The following is a 19087-nucleotide window of genomic DNA, read 5'->3' as shown; positions in this document are numbered from 1 at the left end:
CCCGCGCCCCGGCCGGGGTCCCCGGGCACCTGCTGCGCGCCGGGGCACCCGCAGCCCGAGCGGCCGCGGCCCCTCAGGGGCACGGCGCTGTCCCTCGGGCCGGGGTACCCGTGTCCCCGCCGCAGGGACGCTGCCCCGAGGGCACCGTGCTGGCTTCACCGCTGAGGGCCGGAGCTCTGAGGGCCCGCGCTGGTTCCCACGGCGCTGAGGGAAAGCAGGGAACGTGCCATCCCAAGCCCGGGTAGAAGGAGAAGCCGAAGCCTTAACCTCTCCCTTTCTTCTATGTGTGTGTGCAAATCCATTTGTCAAATCCCATACAACACACACAACTGATCGACAGGAGTCTTTTGGGGTGTTTTTTTTACCTCTTTTTGCAGTAGCTATCTTGCAAAAATCTGGTAACTCCTGACAATCCAAGTTTCTTCCTACTCAATACATTATTTCACTTTTCAAAAACTAACATACTAGATAATAAGCACAGTTTAATAAGCAAGCAAACTAGCCTCACAGTCCCTGCCTCATGCTGTAGAGGAAAATGAACATCATTCACTGTTCCTGTTCAGCTGACCTGGGGGAAACTTCAGTTCCACCCTCAGAGCTGGCTGTCAGCGTCACTCGAGCACCAGCGCACAGCCAAGCATGCAAGGCCAGGGGCTGGCAAGGGGAGGGGGGGAGAGGAAAAGAGGAAAAAAACCATGAAGGGGTAAATTTACATTCTTTCTTACCCCTCAGAGTTGACAAGCTGAATCCCTGAAGCATGTGATTTGATTAAAATCATTGGCACAATGCACAGCAACAGGAGTTACACACATGCTGAAGGTAATGAGGGTAATTACATTTTTTCCAAGGACATGTAAATGAAGAGCAAAGGACTGAAGATTTCTTCTTCCCCTCCTCCAAGTCACACAAAGGCCAGGTATTTTCCCACAAGTTAGATTCTGCAGTAAGAACCTCCCATATGCTGCAACACATCCAATATGACAGTGGTTTATGACTTTTCAACTGTTAATTACAGAATGAGGTGACTCTAAGTAGTTAAAAAAAAGGGAAGTGTCTTCTATGGAAGAAAACCAATCCAGCAAGGAAGCAGGTGTTGGTCTCAGGCTTTTGAGGCATCATTATAAATGGGGATTAAAAATAACACGTTACAACACGTTTTGACTCCAACTATTTTAAGGGGGTCTTAATGGTAAAACAGTGTTAATATAAATCAGTCTTTTAAAGAAAAAAAAAAACCAAAAAAACAAGAAAACACTGAGACAATCCAGTATCCTAATGTATGAACTATGGCAGTTTGTCTTTTTAGGATCTTCACTTCATCTTATGGTCTTTCATGCCACAACACTCAGGACCACTACACTTGCATGAGGAGATTTGCTCTGTGTCAAACCACACGCTAAGAAGGGCAGCTGGCAGACGTGTGCCAGGGACTGGAGCCTTTCTATGTCCCACCAACTCGGGTCAGAAGTTCTGCTTTGGCAGCCTGCTAACAGGCTCTGTAAGCAAAAGTTAGCTCCCAGCTGAGAGCAAGAAAAAAAAAAAAAAAGGAGGGGAAAATGGAGGGAATTTTCACCATTATAAGGAAAGGTCTGTTTTGTTACAAAGGCCTATTTCCAAGGACCCTGTAGCCTTCCCCCTGCAGTTAAACTTGGAGGATACATATGGAAAATGATTTTTCAGATTTGCTCTTTGCTCCCCTCACTTTCTGATCCAAAAATCTGGTACAAATCCTTGTACCTTCTTTGGGACCTCTGACACTCTGTCAGGGAGCTAAGCCAATGGCAATGCCATCTGAATGGAAATCTGCTGATGCAGGAGGAGCCCAGATGCTTGGGATAATAACTGGGCTCGATGCAAGCTAGTGGTCATAGAGGAGATGGCTCATGACAGTGTTAAAATATTTTTCTCAAGTTTTTTGTTCCCAACAAGCAGAGTCTCATGCCAGCTCCTCTTTCTCAGGCCCCACAGGATGGTGTCTGGGAGGACCAAAAACCTACAATGCCACTCCTTGGAAAGGCCCCCAGAAACATGCAGGACTGCAGAAAGTGTTCACATCCCATATTAACAGGACAGCTCTCAGTTTATAGAGGTCCTTACAATTTTATTTACACTTTTCATTTAAAGTGTCATTTGCATGAATTGCCAAGAGTAGTCACAGTGTTGCAGTCACTACCCACACAGTAAAGGAGTCCAAGATTTCTCTGGGAGTACAATGTCCTCCTCTCCTGTTCACAAATTAGCCCAAACAACTATGTTCCAGTCATGCACAATCAACAAAAGCTTTTTCTGCTATTTTACTCAACAACTTCTTAGCCTGGGCTGCTACATAACAGTAATTCCATGACACATTTTCATGTGCAATGATGCCATATGCTCAGCTGCCTTTTTATGAAGAAGAGTCACAAAGCCATTAACTAAATTTTCAAATAATGGTCATACCCTGCAACTCTCAAACCTGTAGCACTAATTTTGGCTTTCCAAACTGAGACATTAACAAGTACCATCAAAACAGGTGTGCAACATTCTTACTGAGAATACACTTGAGCTTGCCAGATATTGTCATCTTGGATTAAACCTATATTTGGAAAGGAAAAAGCCCTAGGGCTACACTGGGCCTCTGACAGGGAAGTGGAAAGAAACCCTCTAAGGACAGCTGGTGCATTTGTTCCTTGCTGACCCATACCCAATCCTAAGAGGGTTCTGTGCATCAAGTTGAACTCTTCTGTGAAACACAACCCCCTATCGCATATTTAAAAAGCAAAATAGGAACATGAAAGATTGAAGTTTAACACTTAAGCAATTTCTCTCCAACAGAAAGAAAGAACAAATAGCAAAAGAACAGAAAGAAATGCCCCAAATATTTTGCAGTTGCCCACACTTAGATTTCTTGATCTTCTGGCCACAAATTAGGCTCTGTAGTGTACTGGCCCAGTATCACAGACATCTGCCTTTTTTTTTTTTTTTTCACCTTTTCATTTTGTTCCCACCAAAACCAAAGTTCCTCCAGTTCCACCTAAACTGGATTGTTTAGCCATCTGCTATCAGCAGTCATACACACATGAGACACTTCCTCACTTAGATTTTGTGTCAGGAAAGCCTCTCAACAGTCTTATACCTGCTTGGGCTCAACAAAACTCCCAGACACACTTAGATCTAGGCATGTGACTTCAACAGAACTTCATCATCATCATAAACAATCAGTCCTTGGTCAAGATTTCATGTGTCATTTTCACATGGAGTAATAGTGCAAGTCTCTGTTTAGGTATTGGCTTAGGACTTGAGAGATGCACCATAAATTCTCTCTCATGCCACAGTGTTCCAGCATAGTGCTTGTTCCTCATGGTGCTTGGCTTGCTGCCTGTACAAGGAATTCTCCCACCTCGTGAGGAGCGCCCTCTGTCACAGCTGGGGAAGGATTTCAGGTAAAGGCCACCAGCTACTGCTCTGTGCATTATTCTGCCACCACGGACTCACTGTTTGTTATGAGTTATGCGCTTCCCATGCAGTATCAGGGAAGAAAGCAATCCCATTGAAATAAATCCACTGTACTGTATTGACATGCTGTAGTGAGCTGTGACATGGGTGGGAAGTGGGTGAACAGCCTATACAAAAGAGCAGGTTGAAGAGTTCTTCCCCCACCCTGTTCCTCCTGCAGCAATACAAACATGTCAGCGAATCATCTGCTGAATCCCTACAAACCCTCCTGCATCTCAGATAGACAGACCTCTGCATCGGTCTGATGTTTCTGCAGCCTAACAGGATGTTGTCACTTTAAGGCAGCCAAAAGTCTACACTGCCACCCTCCTCCCTGCTCCTGCTCTGCCTGCACAGTTGAGCAGCAGAGGCAGGGGAAGGTTTCTGCTCTGTTTTCTGCTCTAAAGTCAGGGCTGCTGCTGTATTTAAGCACGATGATCACTCACAGATGGAGGGTCCAATTGTTCCTAGACATATGTTTGGCTCCTGCCTCATGAAGAGAGCTAAGTAAATACTGTCAGCATATACCTCAGCAGCGTTTATTTGCCACTGTTGAGCACGGATGAAGGACAGAACTGATACCAGAAGACATATTTGTTATCTCTAACCATTTCTAATAACTTCAGATACCTGGCATGCCTCTGGTCTCTACCTGTTGCCTATCCTCTAACAGCAGCATGTGAACATCTTGCTGCACATTCTTCCCCCTCACAGATCAGTGGGAGTCAGATTAGAGTGATGTATAAGCATCATTATGAGTGTCTGCAGTGGGGGAAACAAGCACAAACATCCAGAGCTGTGAGAATTTGAAATGGAAGGGCAGACTGGCCACAGCACGAGACTGGCAAGCAGAAAACCAGAGACAGTAACTAGTTATTGCTGTCACCATCTCTCCTCCTGCACTGCTCCAGCACACAGGGTGACTGCGGGCTGGGAAGATTTTTCAAGCTGCCTGCCATTCCCCTCTCAAATTCTTCTTCCTTCTGTTTGATTCTTTTTCACAAGGTAAAATTTATTCTGTTATTTTTCTCCCAAGGGCGATTCTTTTTATTTCATTAAGCTATTTTTCCTCCTAGATCTATTTGTTTAATATTTACATGGGACAGGGGGACAAGGTGGGGACAGTGTGGAATGAAACAAAGTGAATCAATCCACTGATAAGGGCAGAGAGGGGCAAAGAGGAGACCTTGGAAGCACCTCCTCTTACCCAGACACAGGCCTCCTCTCATTGCAAATACTTTTTGATTATACTTCTGCAGCCATGTAGTTAATGCACAGCGAGGCTTAGAAATATGATACAGTAAGACACTGTGCATTTAAAGCTGGAACTACAATTATTACAGCCTTCTGCTGCATTAACCAAAAAGGAATAAACGCTCCCTCATATATTAAGGTGTCCTTACAGTTGGTCTGAGCTAGCACCTCTCTTGCACATGTCCATGTAATTAGTACTGGGTATTGAAAACAGGAGGAATTAAGGCAGATGACAACTACACAAGCTAAACTGGGTCAACTCCTTCGTGGTTACAGCAGACTAGAAATGCATCTCTCCAAAAAGAGAAAGATTTCACTGACGGTAGAAAGCATTAGTCTCACTTCAGTTCTTACAGCAACATGTTAGTGGCCTGTAAAAATACATACCCATCTTTACCATTCCTGAAGAGAGACTGCAATAATTTTCAGCAATTTTTCACATAATCCAGTGTTCAGTCTAGAAACCAGGTAAGTCTACTGCCTTGTGTCATATAAAAAGGGCCAGAGAGATCTGTGTTACTTTGCTGTTTGGGGTTTTTACTTTTATCTCCTGTTCTTCTTCCCTGGAAAACACCAAGTTATCTGATTCTGCTTTAATCTTTCCAACAGAAAAAACCACAAAAACATAAAAAAATAAAATCAACAAAGAACATATTAGACACTTCACCACACTACGGAGCTGCAGGCTTGGCTGTGGAGTCTGGACTCCACCACAACAGACACTCTATACCAACTCATACTGAAGTACTAGGAAAAGAAAAGAGGAAAAAGAAATGAGGAAGAAAGAAGGATGAGTAAAACCAGATGAGAGGGAAGCTCACTATTTAAATTTTCTGTTCTCAGCCCTATTCCATTTATGGGTATATAAAATATCTTTAATCTTCTATGTCATTAACCTTTTAGGGGAAACATGAAGAGAAAACAGAAGACATAAAAAAAGTATGTTTAGGGCTTCCTTGTGCATACCATAAGTATGTATGAGTTTCAAGTATTCCAATCCTAGTGACAGCACCCCACTCCAACTCAGGGAAAAAGTTTTGGGGCTTTTAAAGCAGCATCTTCCAGTGCTCATGATCTGAAGTGATTTGCCAGCTTTGAAGTATTCTTGTTTAATTGAAATCCTCATTTTCCACTGACTTACATTGTGAAGTATGCTTGACCTTGACAGAATTCAGCAAATGATCTCCAGGGGGTAGGATTACTGTTACATTGAAACATCTCCTGTACCCCCCTGAGTGAAACATCAGGTACTTGTGTAAATTATATTAATCTAATTAGTCACACTCACTAGAAAGATATAATTGAGAATTCAAATGGACACTACACCAACCTCTCTTTACACATCACTTTGCTATATAAGATACAGCAATTAGTTACTTACAATCCCTAGTTCTGAAGTCTCTTTCTCACTTGCATCCTCAAGAATAAATTTATTGAACTGTCGAACTAATATGAAATACCAATTTTTAATCTCAGTTGCATCAGGAAATCATCATTATTTTAATACAGGAAGATTTCATGTCCTTGGTCTTTTCATTTCACAGCACCTGCATAATCTTCATTTCTGTCTAGTACTAGGGTACTAGTACTAGATGGGACACCAATGGATGCATGCCAGCAGTGTTGAAATCCATCAGCTGAAACAGAATAATTTTGGAAAGATACCACTGGATCAGTTGTCCAAGGTTGCAGTCTTGAAAGTGAAGAACATTGCACAAGCAAAATTGGGAATCTGTATTCATCCCTTCTCAGTGTGCAGAGAGGAAGAAAGGGCCTATGCCTGAGCAGGAAGAGTCCGACACCAGTTCTTAAGACCCAGGTAAGATTTGGGAATGTTCTGATAGCAAATTCCTTCCCCAAACTCAACTATATTTTTCACAGGGCCCAAAACCAAGCAAAAGATTTAAATTTTCATGTCACACAAAGAATGAACAGCCATTCCTGAAGTTGCATTTAATTAGAAGGGGTGTGGGAGCACACAGTGACCAATAGGCAGCTGCCACCAAGGAGAGAGCAGCACTGTGATAGTTTGTGTTTCTCTCTGATGTTAGAGTTTAGCTCATAATCCAAAGGGAGGGGTTTTTTTCCCTTGCAGTAGAGAAGTTACATGCTTCAGTGCTCTGTGGGGAGAACAATGTGATAGAGGGTATCAGTAACATTATTTTTGGAGGAATGCTGGAACTCTGGAATAAGTTCAGATCTGCTGGATGAAAGCTAATGGAAAGAAATCAGCCCAACAGCCTGTAGTCCATGTTGTTTTATGGTTAGGTATAAAACATGCTGTGCACTACAGTACATTCCCTTACAACAAGGAAATGCTAGACTAGAACCTTGCAGAATGAAGGTCTGTGAAGGAAACCAATTTAAATATCTGAACACACTAAAATATAGATGAGAATTTATGATTTGTTTCCAGGAGAGCAAAGGGTACATAGACTATGGTATTGGCTTACCTCAAGCTAATTGCATCATCACAGGCCATGCTAAAGCTGATATACATCCAAATTCTTCCTAGAAGATAAATCAAACCCAGCCATTATATACACTTCTGCTGTAGCAATACTTGGAAACAGGAGGGAGCCAATATTCAAGGTCACAGGCCACAGCCTAGAAGCTTGTCTGCAAACTGAAGGGGGTGATGGGGCTCAGCTCCATGTGCGCACAAAAGGCAGAAAGCCAACAACAGCCAGCACAGCTCTGAAAATAAGCAGAAACACCACGCTCTTTGGGGCACAGAACCACGGGAGGGGCAGACTTGGAAAGAGCTTGTTTTGCATTCAGAAACAAAACTATCTACACTCTCCTGCAAGTATAAAACAAGATAATGTGCCATAGCTGATTCACAGGGGTTTCTTGCTCTTCTATCAGAAAATACTTCTGCCAACTCCAAATTTCATCCTGCTACTCATGCAAATGAAGAAAATTGTGGTTTGCTTTTAATGTTTCTAGTGCCTGGTCCAACCACAGTTTGTATCCCAATACTTGGCCAACTCTATTAGCTGCTTGCTACATAGACCAAGGAGGACAAAGGTCTTCCCCTGAAGAGCACAAACCTTTGGAACATGAGGAATGAAAGAATCCAGCAGCACAGTTAACTTAGTTTAGTTTTACTAAATTTTACCTTACATGCTTTGTAACTGCTATAGGGACTTGCACTTACAGACTGTTTATTCTGAAGTGGGTGATGGTGGTTCTTCAGATTATACATTTTGAGATGTTTTATTCCTTATGCTCACTACTTCCTCGCTAAGAACTAGGATTTGACTTCTCACAATGGTTTATACTATAAGCCTGAGGGAGGAAAAAATCCATTTTTCTTTCTGTGCTTCAGTTAAAGAAGGAAATAAGTAACATGAGCCATGAAAGGACTTTGATCCAGAACTAGAGAATGTAAATGCTTTACAGATGCCAAATAAGGATGTTTCCAAAGAAAAAGAAAACAAAGAATTTTCTACCCCAACTCCTTTTCATTTCCAAACAAGGTAATGGAAGAATTTTGTAAGGTTTTGATGGAAGCTCCATTTCTCCAAGAGGTTGTTCTGTTTTTAATAATCATATACATTCATCAGAATAAACAGCTGATTGTTTTGACAGGGGCTTATTGTGTTCCTGTGAGGAAAAAAAATAATTTCTTTAGATCATAAGTGTCTCTTAAAGCCTTGCAGCAACTGGAGAGAAATGGTAGAGAGGCAGGAATCCATCCTTAACTGCAATGACATTGGTGAAATTCTAATGACCTGCCTGATGGCCATGCTGCCTGCACGGTACATCCTAGGGAAGTGTCCAGCACATACTGACACTGGTGGAGCCCTTGGAGAAAGGGCCATGGATAGGAAGACCCTGTGGTTGATCAGTTTTATTTGTACTGGATTTTTGGATAGAACATAATCTTGCTCTGACTTACAAACATCAACATCAGTTCACCTTGCACATTCTTTATGAAAACCCTGCCTCTGTGGGTAAGAACTGCTGAGAATCTTCAATAAAAGAAAGATCCAACAGACTAAAATATGAAGCATTTCCTACTAAACCCTATCTTGCCTCTAAGAAATGAGGATTCCACCCTCTATTTATTTAAATTGGAACAAGGAAAGTCATGACTCCAAGACTGAGTTATATTCTATTCAATTTCCTTTTAAATGGATTTGTCTTTCACTGTAGAAGACTTTTAGAGCTCATACAATGTGAGTATCTGCTCTATGTTTCTAAAAAATAATGTGACTTGCTCTTTCTGTATGCAGAGTACAATAGTTAAAGTTCTCCTGGCATTGTGTATTCTTTTACATGTGTTTTGCACAGTATTTTGACTGAGCAATGGATGGAATAAATAATTCTCAGCACACGTGCCTGGTCCCCAGATAAAAATCTATAGATTCAGCCCATACAGATGGGCCCTGCACTTGCATAAAGCCCGAAGCACATTCGTACGATTCTGCACGAGTGCAGATGTCTTCCTTGATCCTCTTGCAAGATCAGAAGATTGGGTCAATGGCTGTGCTCCAAATAACGTCACCATTAACATCTCCAGAGCCACGGATACAGCTACAAGAATAAAGCAGGTCAGAAATGAGCTTCTAAGCTTATGGTACAGCTGCCTTACTCCCCTCTAATTCCCTAAATCCCAGAGCACAGTGAGAATGAAAAAACACCTTGCTGGTAGAAAAACAGTGCCATAAAGCAGCCAGTGTTCAGATATGAGAGATGAATGCTGGAGTTCAAAAATGTCAAACCTGCGTGTCTGGGGAATGGCAAGGTGAGAGCTCATTCTGTTCTTTCTCAAAGCAAAACTAAGTGAGTGTATCAGAATATAACTTTTTTGATTTATACTTCACATTAAGAACAAATTTATGCTTGTATACTAGTACTAATGATTTAATAATGCATTAACATCTTAACTCTGCTGTCCAGCCATGGCAGAATTAGTGACTACTTACAATAAATAATGTTACAAATCATACTCCTATCACACAGCACTTCCTGGCAGGTTTTGCAGTTCCTTTAGCACAGGAAACATGTTTCAGTAGGGTATTTCAGTGATTCCATGACTTTTTCTGTTGACTACACAGGAAACTAATTTTCCAAACAGTATGTTACAGACTCAAACCCACTAACGTGGGAGAGGGGAGGAGAACCCAGTCAGAGAGGCAGGAAAAGCCATGTCTGTATTACTGGGATGCTCCCCACTAAACAGCAACATCTTGAACCAGTATGCCAAGTAGGGCAGACTGGTTTAATCACCATGGTCTGCAATTCAGCGAGAGACTCCTTCCTAAGTCCCCCACGTCACACCACTGATTTGCCAGCAGCTTAAGATAGCTGACAGCAGGCTGTACTCTTCCTTTCCAGCATCAGGACAGATGGCCTCAGCTCACTCCAGCAACTCAGTTCAGCTGCTATGAAAAAAGAAACACTAAGAAGCATTCTTATCACAGCAATGAGACACAGCCAAGCCCTGGAAAGGAAAGGGAACCTGCCTCCTGGAGGACAAGAAGCATTGTTCTGTCACAGTGAATAGCACCAGCTGGGCTCTCAGAAGGCTTTCTACAGGCAGGCTGCTGGGAAGAATTCACACCCTAAATGCGCCTTGCAGTAATTTACCCCAGACGCAAATAAGTGGTTAAATTTTCAACAGCTACTAAAATGCAGTATTTCCTAGAGTTCTTGAATGTGAAAGACAATAAAACAGATTGATCTGCTTCAATATCTCTAGAAGGAAGAGGAAGAGATTGCAAGCACGGCTGGCACAGCTTTCCCTACTGTGCACAGCCCAGGTGCTCGAGCCCAGGGAGCAGCGTGGCCTCAAGTGACTCTCTCAAGGTTTACAGAGGATTTACCAGCTCAGTTGTGGCTTGCAGCTCTCCTGGTCTCCTCAGAGGTCAGATCCTGACACTCACTCCTGCAGGCCCTAAAACCAGCACTAACCCCTTGTCTCCCAAGGATAAATGCCTTCTTTCCACAGAAACATCCTAGTAGAAACCGGGGCTAAAGGGCCAACTTCCAGTGATGTATCCTAGAGTGAAAGAGAAAACTGCACAAAGTACTGACATCCAATGCGTACACAACGTACAGGAAAACAGCAGATAAAATTAATCGAATGCTAAGTAAATTTTTCCCCTCAGAACAAGGTAACAAGTGTCCTTTGATTTACTGAAAGACCCCCTTGACTCTCCTCAGGATGGTTTCCCAGAACTGGTACTGGGACAATTTCTGCAATGGAGACACAGCAAATACTCTGGCAGAGCAGGAAGTCCCAGTATCCTCTACTGTGCTTTAACCACTATGCACTGCTCCTTCTTTACACCCACACTTGCCTGATTTTAAGCACACAAGTCAAACTTTTGACAAGACAACACACAAGGTGTACAAGACGGTTCCACATTTTAACTGTAAATTAGAAGAGCAAAGCAAAACTATTTGCTTGTTAAGACCCTTGAGTTAAGAACTGGACCTAGATGTTAGATCTCCATCCTCAGGAAATATATTCTGGGGTAAACAAGAAAACACTTGAGCTAAACATAATGGTAGCTGGTACTTGATTAAGATAGCTGGAGTTTTATTTTGGCTTTAAGCCATATAAAATGGATGGGATGTAACAAGAAAATGATCCAATTAAAGATGAAAACCATGTAAGTAAAACAATATAAAAATTCAACAGATGAAGCATGTTTAAAATAGAAAGTTAGAAGTAATTTCTCATCAGTTGGGGTGTTAAGAGAGGAACAGAGCAGGGTTGAGGATTACTACTTTTGTTTATCAGTGGGAAGAACCCACATTCCTGAAATAGGAGAGAATAAATAAAAGGATTGCTTGTGTTCACAGGGATGATTTGCAATGGTAATGGAAGTATTACAATCAGATGCACATTATTTCCTATGGCAGGGAAAATTACAATCCCCAGCAGCAAAACTCCAGAGGTAGATAACAAGGCAGCATCAAAAACTTGAAAGAAGGCAAGAACAGAGGCAAAACCTTTAACAGATGTGTGAGGAAGTTCTTTGATACCTGAACTGCACAGGAAGTCTCAAAACATCTCCCGGACTGCAGTATCTGTATCACACAGGCATCCTACAGTGGCAGCAAGGACCCAGGCTGGAAGCCTCTGACACTGGAGAATTCTTCATAGGCCCTGCTTGCAAAGTGATTAAAAATAACCCAATGAAAATGGATGCAATTTGAGCAACTAGTGATACACACTAAATTGTAAATGTGGTGGTGGTTGGACATTGTGCTTTGGTTTGGTTTTGTCTTGTTTTTTTTTTTAATCACTGCATATCCTATAGTAGATGAAAAATTACTGTGGTACGTGACATTACACCAGCATGAAGGAAGCAGAGCTGGCAGCTGACAGGCTGTCATGAACAGCAGACTTGCTTTTCTAACACCAACAGAATAATCAAAGTATGAAAACATAGTAACTCCAAGAAGTTTGTACTGCAGGTCTGTCTCCAGGGACTGAAATGCCCAAGAGCTGCCTCAACACAGAGAAGTATAGAAACAAACTGTAACTGGCCATAAGAGAAAAAGTAACCTGTATCCAGGAGCACAGACGTGTTTTTTTACTTGCACATGGGAATGTAAATGCATCTTAACATGAGAAGATAGAATAACTGGGAAGTTATTCTCCCATCTTCAGACAGTGACTCAGAGAAAGATCTTAATATTTATAAGCCATATGAATGCTCATGCAATTACCAACTGTAACTTCTACAAATAGTAAGCAAATACTATGCATGACAGCATTTAGTAATAAAACATCTCTGTTTCTGTAAACTCTGCAGAAGTGTCCCAGTAAAATCTTACACACAAGACAGCAAAGTCAAAAAACCATAGGGTGGTGATGACTAGCAGGGAAGCACTTTGGACTAAGACAGACTCGCTTAGCAAATCAAGAAGCCCACTTGCCTCTTCAGTAGAATACCAGAGTCAGCAAAAAGACTGGAAAAGTAAGGTTGTGTTTCTTGTATGAATCTTGGCCAGTTGCTGTCCCAGGCCTATCATACTCTGTGCGGAGGTGGCAGAAAATTTCAAACACCATCCTGAAACACAGAATAACCACAGACAAGAAAAGCAGTTCTTGGGAACACACCACCTAATTAAGATAGCCAGGCTTGGCATCAACTAGTTGTAAAAAGTATACTTTACCTTAGCACCAACAAATTATAGAACATGTTTAACAATGTGTTAGCTCACACAGGCAAAATCACCCACATCAACAGGCACCTCTAGCCTTAGTTTGGATGCTAACCAGGAAGCCCAGTTTCTAGAACTACAAAGCTGCACAAGAAGCTTCTCAGCAACCACCTGAGTCCTCCTTGAGTCACATATGAATGACTCTTGCCACAGAAAAGCAGGTGACAGAAGGGCCTGTGCTGCAGACCCTGCAACTGGAGAAGTAGCTTTACACCTGTATTCCGATGCACTGCTCCAGCATCACCTGGGCAAACAGCAAAAGCTGTGATCCAGCCTCCTCCTGCAGGAGACTCCAGCTGCAATACAGTTTGGAGCTCTAATGGCAGTTGCAATTTTGCTGCTGTGTAGGTTGCAAAATGACCCTACAGCTTCCCACGAGGAAGTCATTTTCACCATTTTCAAGAGAAAAAAACAAGCTGATTTGCAAAGTGTGCTGTCTCCAATTTTTTAAGCTTTAAATGAAACCCGTACCTGAAAAAAACTGCACTTCTATTAAATGATGACCTGTCATTTCATTTTGTGGATGCCTTACACTAAGTTTAAGTTACCATGGTTACATCTTTCACAATAAATATACTACTAAACAGGAGGGAATAAGAAACAATAATGCCTTTGTTTTTTTTTTTTTTAATATCAGGTGTTTGTCATCTTTATTAAGGCACTGACACAAACTGGAGAGAGACTTTTAAGCTGCAGAGGGACTTTATAAAAGGGCATGGAGTGATAGGACAAGGGGAAATGGCTTTAAACTGAAAGAGGGCACCTGTGAAGGTGGTGAGGCACCAGAACAGGTTTTCCAGAGAAGTTGTGGATGCCCCAACCCCTGGAAGTGTTCAAGGTCAGATGGAGCTTTGAGGAACCTGGTCTAGTGGAAGACGTCCCTTCCCACAGCGGGGGGACTAGATGATCTTTAAGGTTCCTTCCAACCCAAACCACTCCATCAGTCTATGAAGATTGGTAGTATCATGTAACTGGTAATGGTATTACAGCAATATTAACATTAACATTTGTATACAGATTGAAGTGAGCAAAAAACTGCCTGCACTCACTGAATATTACGTACCTTCCAATCTTGTCAAAATGAACTTAGGACCTAATGTTACAGAAAGCTCTAGCTCTATCTCAGCAGGGTTTTTAAAAACTAATCTACACATCATTGTGCTAATTCTGTGGAATTATAAGATACATCTGCAAACTAATGCAGAGAATAATTAAATGATTTTGTATGTATTTAACTTGCTTTTATTGAGTGAGGAAACAGCCTTTTCTGAAGGTCATTTCTTTGGTCTTAAAAGCTGTAACTCAAGCCACCTGGTTTTCATTTCCTGCCATATTCCTTCTGTCTCAGCTGCATAGTGTGCTAAAAACAAAGGCTCCATTCTTTAATTGTGAATATCAGATGCCTTTAACCTTCATTCTGTTGTTAGTGCCTTGGAACGTGAAAAAGTTAATACACAATATCCTCTTTTATTAGCTAAAATAATAAATGGCCAGTTGAATTCCTTTTATCAGCTGGGCTCAAGACCTGCAGACCCTCAGAGACTTAAAGAGTTCAACAGAGACAAAAATGTATGGCTTTCAAAGCAAAATCACTGTTTGACCACAGTACTGTTCTACTGTTTTGGATGACAGGCAGGGATTGAAGGTCACTGTTTCTAAAGTTACCTAAGAAAAGTCTAGAAATAAGTCACCTCAGACCCTGTCACCCTATGGTGGTGAACAGCTGTCACATCTGGTCTCAATCAACAGCCAGGAACAACAGCAAAGGGTGAGCCTATTCCCAGGCTTGGATCAGGGATGGTTTTAACAGAAACCACTGGTTCAGAGCAGCAGGACCAGTGAAAGATGGCATTCTTCAGCAAGAAACACAAGCCCTCAGAGGAAATGAAGCACAAGGGGAACGACTTGTACAGCTCATTGAAGAATTTTATTGGCCAGCCCAGTGCAGAAGATGACTGCTAATAAAACAAAGAAACATTTGTCTATCAAGGTGACCAAAATGTCTCCTACCTCTGAAAGGAACAGATTTTGAGTGAAGAAAGAAATGTCCACAGACTCTGAACTTTAAAACAAACAAATAAACAAACAAAATCCCTTTCCATCAAGAAAGCAAGATTTCAAAAACCCAAAATTCTAATTATGACCACTGGTAAGTCACACTAATTGCTTTGAGATCCATCTGATAGTATCTTGGGATAAACAGATCAGGTCCATTAATTTACTCCCTCCTCACTTATTCAGAATTCATAAAACATTTGCTACTCTTTAGCCTACAAACAGAACAGCTTATTCATAACTTCCAGAACATTTGGCCTGGGGCTCATGTAAGAAATTAAGCAGCAGCATTCCTTACCCAGTAGTGTGCTGGATTCCTTAACCAGGCTTCTGGGCAGCCTTTACAAGCCCTGCCATGGTTTCCAGGGGTACAGCTGGGAGGGAAATGCAGGGAGGGCTGCACTTCAAACCACACAGGCCAGAGGAATCACTGGAGGCCAAGGGGAGCAGAAATCTTTCCATTACTACTGGTGAGATTCAAGACTCAGCAGATGGCATCACACTGATGTACACATTTATACTTTGGATCAGAGACTCTCACATTTACCTCTTCCATTTTTATTAAACTGACAAAAAGTGAGATTTTGCACTTGGTCCACAGATGTACATTAAGTAACAGGCAATCACTTTACTTGCACATCAACACTTCCCACATTTAGTGAAGAAGCACAATTTGAAAGCTGTTTCCCATCCCACCCCAGTCTATTAGAAACGAGAGTATTCATTACAGCAGCTTAAACTGAGGGAAAATATGTTGTTTAGCTTGGAGAAAAATATGTAGAATAATCAGTGTGATGCAACACTGGCTAAAACTTGATTTCACAACAGTCAGTGCACCAAAAGGTTTAAGAAACTGGTCTTAAGAGACAAACTTGTAAAAAGTAACAGAGAAAAGAACTTGTACCATGTAAACTCTGGGCACGTAAAATAGATAAGGAAAACACTTTGGTTTCGTTTGACTGTAAAGCTAGTAAACAGAATGCATGCCACAGTGATAACATTCTTAAGGATTCCTAGCATTTATTGTTATGATCATTCTGTTTATTACAACCATACCAAGCTCCAACCTTTTGAAACACGGCAGAAGCTACTTCACAGTCAACCATTTTCAGAGAGTGGAATTACTTCATTGACAAGAACAAAATGTTGGGAGTCTGGCTAAAAACTGAGGACTCTTACATGCAATTTTACTTAAAAATTATCACATTCATACTTGGCTGCATAACTCTTCGAAATTCTGTCAAAAAACCTCAAAACCTTATTCTGGGCATCAAAGTTCTGTTCTTGTGAAAACAACTGCCACTCCTTAAGCCATCTCAGGATCTCTGAAAAAAAGGTGAATTAAACTTGACCTTATGTCTGTAACAACAACCAGCAAAATACTTTCAGGGTTACTTGCAAACCTTTATTTATGAATCTGAGCTCAACAACTCCGCCTCAAGCAGCAGCTCAGGCTAGAAGTTGTGCTGCGCTTGGAAATAAGCTTTGCAATGTTCCCTCTGGAGGTACACAGAAAAGACCATCACAGAAAACTTCAGAACCTGGCATCCCATTTCCTTGTCTGGACAGAACACTGTGACCAACTTCATCTGACGCCTACAATGACTCCACCCTAAGATCAAGAAACTGAATGTAAAAAGCTACTTGGACAGGCTCCATCTCCACTGTGCTTGGCAGGGAAAGAGCCCGTGTAGCTCAGGCTGGGCAAGAAAGACCAGACTATATTTGGACACTGTACTCCCTAGTATTTTCCAAAACCATTAAAATTTGGTAGCTATGTTCCTCCAGACCCCCCTGTACCTGGCCCAGCCTGAGCAGCAGAATCAGAGCGAGACTTTTCCAGCAGAGTCATTTTCCACACGTCCAGGAACTGTTGCAGTTGCAAGGGCAACCTGGATGTCAGGAGGATTTCCCTTCAGTGCTCTCACTGCCACCACTGCTATTGTGCCAAGACATGCAGGGTTGAAGGAAGTCTGACACGGGGGCAAGAGTGCAACTCTCAGGGCAGAAAATGAGAGATGCAGGTTAGAGAGATCCATGGAGAAATGAGATACAAGCAAAATGGGTACAACAGAAACAGAACAGTAGGAGTGAAGGAGGTGTATGTGTGCAAAATTAGATCAGAAGACACCGAAGTATAAGCAATAAAATGCAACTAAAACCAAACATAAAATTGAGGAAACTTTAGATCCTTATCTTCAACTGCTCTCTGAAAGCAGCCTGGACAAACAAAAAAAATTCTCCCAAACTTTTAAGATTAGCGTACCTTAAGGATAACTGCTAGCCTTGGCTAATTTTATCTCCATCAGTTCAAGCTGTAAAGGGGCATGGGCATCCTTTGATGGAGTAGTTTAGACTGTAAGGAAATGTAGGTATATGCAACTGTTGCATCCTTTTTTCCATGAGAAAGGACAAACCAAAAAAATCAGACGCAATCAGAAGCCACATTAAGCGGTAAAATATTCTAAACTAGGAAGAGCCCAAGGAAGTATGGCTTACATTCTCCTAATTCACTGCCCCTATCCAAATGTGTAATTTTAATTAATCTTAAAATATAGATAAAAATACAAAAATCACATACCTTTTGTTTTGTTATAGGCCCCTCCACCTCCTTCTGCATACTCTTCAGAAGAATCAAGTGTCAGTGAAGCTTCTGTCCATAGAGCTTCTTCAGCAACTCATTGATAAAGTTAAGAGCTCTAAGTAAATCCAGAAAGGGGGTTGGAGGACAAATGCAAAGGAACTTGGTTGCCTTGAAAAGAAAACCTAATTAAGGAAGTTGAGGGATTGTCTGGACATGCAGATTTTATGCTTGTTACTTGTATTTATCAAATACCACACTAATTCTGTGACAAGGTTAACTGCTCAGTTGCCAAGCCATGGCATGTCTCCCATTTTATAAACGAGCAGCAAAACAGCAGATGTTTTGTTCACTTTGCCTGTTTTTCTACATAAATGGCACAATTATCCACTAATGGAATTTAAATAGTAGTGATCCAAGTCCTTCCATTCATTTAAACTCTTTGGTCTTTGCTGTTCAGAACCAGAAATCTGCAAGTGAGCACCAGCTACCACCTCAGAGTAAAACTTTCCCATTCATTAATGACTTTAGTTTGTACCGGAAAAGAAACATGTTTGCCTATAGGTGGACAGATGTCACACTAGTATATCTACGTAATTATATTTCCCCCAAATTTCCTCCTTAATCTTCCCTCTTAATCAGTGTGGTTGCTAAACAACAAAAGCAAAATCCTTTACAAGCTGCTGTAGGCTCCCAGAAAGTCACATCAGTCTCTGATACAGAGATGGCTTCTGTAGGTAAGAGTTCCACAGATCCACAAAGTCTCAAGGAGGACAAAAATGCTTCCTGATGACTCTGCCTATCAAGAACTGCACTTAATTAAATACTGCCATTTCAAACCCTTTTTCTTACCAGATACTTGGGATAGCAAAAAACCCACACATGAACATCAGTTTTATATACAATTCTGTCTCATCAAACAACTCTCCCTTCCTTTTCCCTCTTTCTCAGGAAACAAGGGAAACATTGCATCTTCCTCAAAAAGACTTATGAAAGTATTTTTGAGATTTAAAAGTGATGAGCTTGAAAAATACAAGTGAGAACAACTTGAAGTTGCTCCCCTCCACCTTGAGAAAATGTTTATAATTTTACTTATTTCTAAGAATAATGAATTTGCTGAGACCCACCTAGAAGTCAGGAGCGATCATCCATTCCTACCTGTTTCAGAGCTCTCTTTTGGCTCATCTCTCAAAACCCTGCTTTTTTTTCAGCTCTCCTCCCTCTCTACTGGCACTTGCTTGATTCTGTCTTGCAGAACTACTGAACCAATGAAGATGGCAGGCTATCTGTAATACAAACAACACTATTCAGCATCAAACCACTAGAAATAAACTAGAATGCACCTTATCCTCAGAGGAAACAGTTCAGCAATAAAGACTTCAAGAAGTTGCAGCTGGTTTTACTTAGCAAGTTCCACAATACAGCTCAGTGCTGAAAAAAGCAACTTCTCTCCTTTCCTAACAAATTAGTACCTTTATTAACAAAAGGGTCCCAAGTTGCTTTTGTGCCATCCCAAACCCCTAACAAAAACTT

At 41.5% G+C, this 19087-nt stretch overlaps 1 long non-coding RNA gene across 1 annotated transcript; it reads left to right on the top strand.

Annotated features, from left to right (window-relative positions):
- The first annotated feature begins 6277 nt into the window (after positions 1 to 6277).
- LOC121670794 lies at positions 6278 to 12753 on the top strand. Its single transcript, XR_006018269.1, has 2 exons — positions 6278 to 6547; positions 10075 to 12753. It is a non-coding gene; the product is annotated as an uncharacterized LOC121670794 (long non-coding RNA).
- The last annotated feature ends 6334 nt before the right edge of the window (positions 12754 to 19087 follow it).

This window comes from Corvus kubaryi, unplaced genomic scaffold (genome assembly GCF_017639235.1).
Source record: "Corvus kubaryi isolate FWS band 111438036 unplaced genomic scaffold, C.kubaryi_AGA036_p1.0 37396, whole genome shotgun sequence".
NCBI classification, from domain to species: Eukaryota; Metazoa; Chordata; class Aves; order Passeriformes; family Corvidae; genus Corvus; species Corvus kubaryi.
This window is presented reverse-complemented; position numbering and strand designations above follow the sequence as displayed.